The sequence below is a fragment of the Tursiops truncatus genome, chromosome 1 (assembly GCF_011762595.2).
Source record: "Tursiops truncatus isolate mTurTru1 chromosome 1, mTurTru1.mat.Y, whole genome shotgun sequence".
NCBI lineage: Eukaryota > Metazoa > Chordata > Mammalia > Artiodactyla > Delphinidae > Tursiops > Tursiops truncatus.
The window spans coordinates 183,715,433-183,723,030 of NC_047034.1; the positions used below are offsets into that span (position 1 = coordinate 183,715,433).

The 7,598-nt window shown below is 55.9% G+C and overlaps 1 long non-coding RNA gene across 1 annotated transcript; it reads right to left on the bottom strand.

Moving 5' to 3' along the window:
• Nucleotides 1-679: 679 nt before the first annotated feature.
• Nucleotides 680-6,128, bottom strand: LOC141277396 (uncharacterized). Its single transcript, XR_012328744.1, has 2 exons — nucleotides 5,423-6,128; nucleotides 680-4,798 (listed from the first exon to the last, which is right to left on the bottom strand). It is a non-coding gene; the product is annotated as an uncharacterized lncRNA (long non-coding RNA).
• Nucleotides 6,129-7,598: the final 1,470 nt, after the last annotated feature.

The window sequence follows — 7,598 nt, forward strand, 5'->3', positions numbered from 1 at the left end:
CTGTGCGGCTGGCACAGTGCTCACCCACAAGCCCCTTTGTGCGGCCCAGTGATTCCCACTGCAGGGGGAACTCTGGCTGCAGCGGTCTAGCCCAGAGCCACAGGTGTCTCGCTGAGACACCCCTCACTAGGCCAAATTCCGGGTCCAGCTCGGATCCGAGCTCTTTCCGGGGCCTGGTCACCTGTGACGCTGTCTGTCCCTGCCCTCTGGTGTCTGTCAGTTCTTTCCTCACTGGCAGAGGAAAAGGCCTGGGATATCCTTCTCCTTGGGCCTCTGGCTCTGGCTCCCCCTGCCCAAGCCCAGTATTCAGCCCTGTCTTTGACTTTTTAAGAAATTTTTTCCAGCTAAAAATATGACCCTTCACAATAGTATGCATTTACATACATTAATGTAAAATTAATGCAGGGCCTAGTTGGAGGCTGAGCCAGTGTCCAAAGAGCATGGGCCTCTGAACCCCTTTCTAATGCCATGCCCCGGGGTCTCTGAGGAGGGCTGTGATCCGGACCTTGAGGATGAATTGAGGAGCTTTATGTGGGGGTGGGGGTGGAGGACAATCTAGAGGAGGGAGATGAACTTGTGTTAGCAGAAGTCATAGACGTGGCGTGTTCCTTCACTCTCAACTCCTTAGTGTCCAGCATATATCTACAATGCAATCTACAGATTCAATTCAATCCCTATCAAAATTCGAATGACATTTTTCACAGAAAAAAAAAAGAAAACCTAAAATTTGTACAGAAATGCAAAAGACACTGAATTGCCAAAGCAATCTTGAGAAAGAACAAAGCTGGAGGTATCACACACCCTGATTTCAAGCTATATTACAAAACTATAGTAATCAAAACAGTATAGTATTGGCATAAAAACAGATACATAGATCAATGAAACAGAACAGAGAGCACAGAAGTAAACCCATGACTATATGGTCAATTCATTTATGACAAAGGAGCCAAGAGTATAAAATGGGGAAAGGACAATCTCTTCAATAATGGTGTTGGGAAACATGGACAGCCACATGCGAAAGAGTGAAACTGGACCACTGTCTTACACCATACACAAATATTGACTCAATATGGATTAAAGACTTGAATGTAAGACCAGATGTAGGCTCCTAGAAGAAAACATAGAGTGGTAAGCTCCTTGACATCAATCTTGGCAATAATTTTTTGGATTTGACACCAAAAGCAAAGGCAACAAATGTAAAAAAAAACCAAGTGGGATTACATCAAACTAAAAAGCTTCAAAAAAAAAAACTAAAAAGCTTCTGCACATCAAAGGAAACCATCAACAAAATGGAAAGGCAGCTCATGGAATGGAGAAAATACAGAGAAAAAGACTGGCCTTGAGAAGGAGGGTTACCAGGCAGGGACTTTTCTTGAATGAAGGGCTCCTCCAGCATGAGCCCTGCCACTGAAAGTTTCCAGATATTCCCGTAAGTTCCCCAGGTCTCCCCTCCAGTTCACATTCTCATCAGCACCTCGGCAGTGTGGCAGGCACAGCTGTCCTGGTTGCGGTGGAGCCATGAAGGGCGTGTAACCCCGCAGGCCTGAAGCACCGCGCTTGTGCCCAGAGCCTCCAAAGTTTCCGTGAAGCAGCACCCTTGGTGTTCACCCTCTAACCGAACTGTTACCTGCTATCTAGATGCCAGGCCGCCCTCCCATTGTCCCCATGTCCCCTCTCTGTTCTCCCCAGCTCCTCTGCGGCCAAACTCACCTTTCTTCTTTCGGAGAAAACTACATTCCCTGCCGTATGTAGTGGGGATCTGGAAGGCCCCCAGAAGTGTCTGAGCTCCAATCCTGCCCCCAAGGACACCTCGGGCCCCAGGACCACACTCATGGCCGAGGCCTCAGCTCCTGTGTGTTTTGGTGAAGGCAGGAGTGCCCGAAGCTCGCAGCTCCCCAGATCCCCAGCAGGACAGTCAGCGTTAGGCCTGGCTGCTCCTGAGAGGTGCCTGCAGTGCACCTGCCGCAGGGGTCCCAGCCGGGGCGCCCCCGCCCCCGCCCCCAGGTGAGAGCGCTTTCCTCGCCTGGGCTTTTCCGTATCTGCTTCCGGTTCTGAGCCTGCCTTGCCGGTTGCAGGAGCTGCTGCTGGTCTCTTGCTCATTTACTGCGAGCAGTTAGCACCCTGCTCACTGGCTCATGAGCCCAGCGCTCTCGCCCAGAGCTCCAAGGGGGAGTACTACGCTCTCTCGCCACATTCCCTGCTCCTCCCCTGCGGTTATTAACTCTCTCCCTTCCCCCCCCACCACCGTGTCTCGCTGCTAGGAAACAAGAGGGGCTCAGACGGGGTTGGGGGGGGAGATGCTGGGGAATGGGGGAAGGAGCAGGGGGCTTGGGACTCAGGGTGTTAGAGGATGTGGGAGGGGGTGGGCGTCAGGCTGGCTTCTGTTGAGACGGTGGCCCGTCCCTGCTCAGTGCCCAGGAGTGGGGCCGGCAGGAGCTCAATCTGCCTTTCCAGAGACTGTGCTAATTCAGGAGGAGAAGCCGGGGTGGGGGGAGGGGCCAAAACATCCATACCCCACATGTGACTGTTCCTCACCTCCTCCTTTTGCTCTAAGTTATGGCCCCCTGCTTTTGAACAAGTGTCCAGTGTGCCCATGGCCCAGCGGTCCTGGCAAACACTGGGAAGAAACCAGGCCCTGACACGCTCCTACGGACCTGTTGGCAGGTGCAGCGGGACGTTCCTGGAACAAGCACGTGGAGGGGTGCTCTTCGGGAGGCTGTGCTGACAGCCCACCATGGCCGCAGACTGACCCCTCCCCCCACTGCCCTTCCTGAGGCCTCCAGCCCCACATCTGGAAGCCCAGAGACACCCAGGCTTGGCCGGTCCCAAATGAAGCTGCCCCCAACCTGTGTTCCCACAGGCCTCTCTGTGGGTAGGGGTCACCCATCCCCCTGACCAGGCATCCCGCCTTCTAGACACCTTCACTGCTGGACCCTCCTTGAGAGGGTGGCCTGGGCCTGACAGTGGTGACGGGGGTTAGTGCAGCTCTCCTGGGTTCCCCGTTTCCCACCGTGTCACTCGGCTTGGGCTGCCATGAAAGACTGGGTGGCCCCAACAACAGAAATGGGCTCCCAGGCTCCAGAACTGTGAAAAGATAAATAAGCACCGGTGTCCTTATTAGAGGAAGGGATTAGGACACAGACACACACAGAGGCTCAACCATGTAAGGACACGGGGAGAAGACGGCCGTCTCCACGCCAGGGACAGAGGCCTCAGGAGGAACCAACCCTGCTGACACTTTGATTTCGGACTTTCAGCCTCCAAAATCGTGAGAAAATAAATTGCTGTTGTTTAAGCCAGTCTGTGCCATTTGTGGTGGCAGCCCTGGCAAACAAATATGGTGAGTGACACAGTGCAGCCCACTCGCTGGGCCTGCGCGCCCCACTCCCTGCAAGCCAGCTTTGCCTTTCAGCGGAGGAGACTTGAACCTTGACTGATTTCCCAGAACTCAGGTGAGAGGGAACTGCTACTAACTGCCCCCCACTAACCCACCCTTCCTCCTCTGGGGGCCTGACCCCAGTTGTCCCCCAGGGGGTACAGGGGAGCACAGCCTCTAGGGTAGTGCAGGCTGGGGAGCAGAGCCCCCTGGACGGAGCAGTGTCCTTCAGTTAGCATGAGGCCTGAGGCCCTGTGGCCAGCTCTCAGGGTGAGATAGGCAGGAAGCCCAGGAGCCCATGGGCTCTGCCCAGCAGCAGCCTTGGACGCTGGGCCAGGAGAGACCAGAGCCGTCTGCCCCTGGGGATCCCCCCAGGGGATCTGCCACCTGCTCTCCATGGTGCCCCAGGCAGGAAGTCCTTTTCCTGGGTCTGCTAACTAACCTGCTGTCACAGCTGTCCCCGAGGCTCCTTCCCCGGTTCAAGCACGTCGCACAGGGCACTCCCCCAACCCAGGGTCGCACGCAAAGACCGACCTCTTCCCCGGATACACGAGGACACCCTTGCACCGAGAGTTCTTAGTAAACAGAGCTGCCTACCTGGCTGCCACCTCATTTGGTCACACATGCTGACCCCCAGAGACCTCGCACACATGGCTACACACACACGGCACCCTCCACGGGTGTATGGATCCCCTTCACCCTCCCAGAACACTCAGCCCACATGGACCCTGCCCACCACACAAAGGAGACACCCACTCTCCCTTCACCTCACCCCACCCAGACCCGGCTGCCTGTGCATACTCCCCTTTCACACAGGGCCCTCCCCACCCCACGCACCTAGAGAGAAGGGAGGGGTTTTCTAGGTGCTCTTTTCCCTGGGATCCCTTCCAGAGACTCCAGGCCAGGGAGGGCAGATGGAATGCTCTTTGTGGGCCTGGGTACCATTTGTCTCGGTAGTCTCGGGGCTTTTCCCTCAGAGAAGACAGTCCTGGCCTCTCCCTGCTGTGCCCGGGAGATGCAGGGACTTGTTTGTCCTGGACGCCATGCAGGCAGTGACAACCATGGGGGATGCAGCTCAGGACCCCGGGTTGGCACTGGCCCACACCCCCTTACTGACTTCCAGACGTGGCCTTGAAGGCTGGCCAGTCTCAGCACTCCTAGTGTCATTTGAGAAGGTGCTTTTAGAATTGTATTTTATATTTAGTTTTTTTTTTTTTTTTTTTTTTCTTTTTGTGGTACGCGGGCCTCTCACTGTTGTGGCCTCTCCCCTTGCGGAGCACAGGCTCCAGACGCGCAGGCTCAGCGGCCATGGCTCACGGGCCCAGCCGCTCCGCGGCATGTGGGATCTTCCCGGACCGGGGCACGAACTCGCGTCCCCTGCATTGCCAGGCGGACTCTCAACCACTGCGCCACCAGGGAAGCCTGTATTTTATATTTAGAAGAGAAAAAACGAACCATATTGTTTCTTTGTTAACCCAAGGGTGGAACACAGAAAACTGTGATTGGTGGCCCTCACAGAACACATAGTGTGAGGGAGGGTGGCCCTATGTTGGTGACGCCGTTTATGCCACCTCCTCAGGGGGCCTCACTCTCACAGGGCGGGCAGAGGGAAAGGACTACAGATCTGGGCCGCCGAAGCACCCAGGGCCAGACACACCAGGGGCTTTTACCTTTTATTATTACCCAGCTCTCTTAGCCAACAACTCCTTATATTAAATTACTAGTGTGGTTTCTGTCTCCTGACTGGACACTGACAGGTGCAGTGAGAAGTGATATTTGTAAGTTGCTGGGTTTTTGACCTTGTTTATCACTCAACATAACCTAGAGGAAGCTGACTAATACAGGTTTTGAATGAGAGCAGCTATTAAAACCCATGAATCATTTCCAGTCAAGTTTCCCCATCCCAACCCCCCAGAACTGTTGTTTAAGGTCATCAATGACCTCTACACTGGTAAATGCCATCTGCCGTCAAGTTGATCACTTCTCCTCCGATCACTGCTTTTCACTGGGTTTCAAGGATGTCACAACCTCCTGCTGTTCTCCTACCTGATCGAGGCTTCTCAGTCTCTTTTCCTGATTCTTCCTTCTTTACTGGACCTCTGACAGCTGGAGGTCCCGGTGCTCTGTCCTTGGGCTTCTTCTCTTTTTACACTGCCCTCTCTGTGACGATCTCATCTGGTTTCACAGCTGTACACGTTATCCACGTGCACCCCTCTCGCCCTCCCTCTCACAGAGACTCACACCTCCACACGGATGTTGGAGCAGATGCTGTCGGAGCCCACACACCTGTCCTCCACACCCACCTACAGCTTTTTATCGCAAGCTGCTGCACTGTGCCCAGGGCTTTCTCTGGTCGCAGGAACGTGCACGCCCAGGCCAAAGTGCCAGAGAACTCATGCCCTGGAAGCAGCGTTCTAACAGAGATGGATGGGGGTCAGTGAACAACGCCGCCCCCCTCGCCCCCCACAGTGCCAGGGTGCAAATCTGAGGTGTGTCCCACAGTCTCCGTGAGGTCCCCGGAAGGGCCGAGTCCAGCTGCCCGCAGCGATGACTTGCATGCCCCCCCCCGCCTGTGCTTCCTAGGATTGCCCCCCCCCCCCAACTTCCACCAACATCTTCAAGTCAAAAATTGATCGTTGCTCAGGGCAAACTTTCAGCCTTACTTAACACCGACTCCTCTCTCTCGCGACACTCTGCAACCCTCCCTCCGAATCGGGGCCCTCTTTGACCCGGAACACCTCGCGCCTTCCGCGTCGTCCGTACCCTTTCCGCCCGGCGCTGAGCCTTCTGGGAAGTGTAGTCCACGCCGCTCAGTCACCTTTGCTGAGAAGTCGAGAACCTAGGCGACGCTCTGCTTTGGGGGCACTTTCGGTTTGGCTAACGAGGTACCCGTCAACGAAACGGACTTCCCGCCTTCTTCGCCCGCCCAGCGTGGGCCGAGCGCCCCTCGCACGTGCCCCACTATCTCTGCGCCTTCAGGTGTGGGAGCATTTACCGTGTCAGTCGCCTCGGGACATAAGTTCTTTTTGGCACCGCCTGCATTTACCCACCCCCGGGTCTACACCGCTGCCCGCATACCCGCGGCACCGTGTCATTCATTGATTCAACAGTACTGGTAGTGCTCTGAGCGCTGGGGATGCAACAGCCACGAAAACGTCCCTGCCCTCGCGGGATGGACACTCGTCAGTCAGACAGCAACACTCAAATAGCTGGATGAGGGGCTTCCCTGGTGGCGCATTGGTTAAGAATCCACCTGCCAATGGAGGGGACACGGGTTGGAGCCCTGGTCCGGGAAGATCCCGCATGCCGCGGAGTAACTAAGCCCGTGCACCCCAACTATGGAGCCTGTGCTCTAGAGCCTGTGAGCCACAACTACTGAGCCCACGTGTGCCACAGCTACTGAAGCCCGCACGCCTAGAGCCCGTGCTCCGCAGCAAGAGAGGAGCCACCACAATGAGAAGCCCCCGCTCGCCGCAACTTGAGAAAGCCCGCACGCAGCAACGAAGCCCCAATGCATCAAAAAAAAAAAAAACAAACGCTGGATGAGCCCCAGTGCGACGGTGCCAAGGAGGAAAGTGCACCAGGGAGGGGAGGGGGGGAGGAGGGGACTAGGGGTGGGGGATTATTTTATAGGGTTCTCGGAGAAGGCCCGCGGAGGAGCTGGCGTTGGACCAGAGGCCCAGATATGACGGGAGCCCGCGCACACCTGGGCAGACCCCTGAGGATGAGGCAGGGCGGCAGCGTGGGGGGTGCGAGTGAGGGAAACGGGCCAGGGCATGGAGGGCTGGAGGGCTCTTGGATCTTCCCTGGCTGAGATGGGCAGCCACTGGAAAGTTTCGAGCAGAAGGGTGACAGTACTGGGCGTTTTTCTAACTGGATCACTCGGCTACTCTGGAGAGGCAAGGGCTGAAGCGGGGAGACCCTTTAACAGCCTCCTGGCTGTGCGACCTGGGGCAAGCCTGTTAACACCTCTGTGACTCAGTCTCTGCATCCGTGGACAGGGTGTAATAACAGCACCTACCTCATAGGGTTGCTGTTGTCAGCTTTAAGAACAAGGCCTGGCTGCAGCAAGTGCTCAGAGCAGCGTTAGCCTGGAGTTAGAGCTGCCTCACTCCTACTTCTTACCTTTCCCCATGGGTTTCCACCGAGGGGCAGATACATAAGACCAGTTACTCAAAGAGAGAAACCTGCAATGCCAGGCCCCAGACATGCCTCCTCTGGT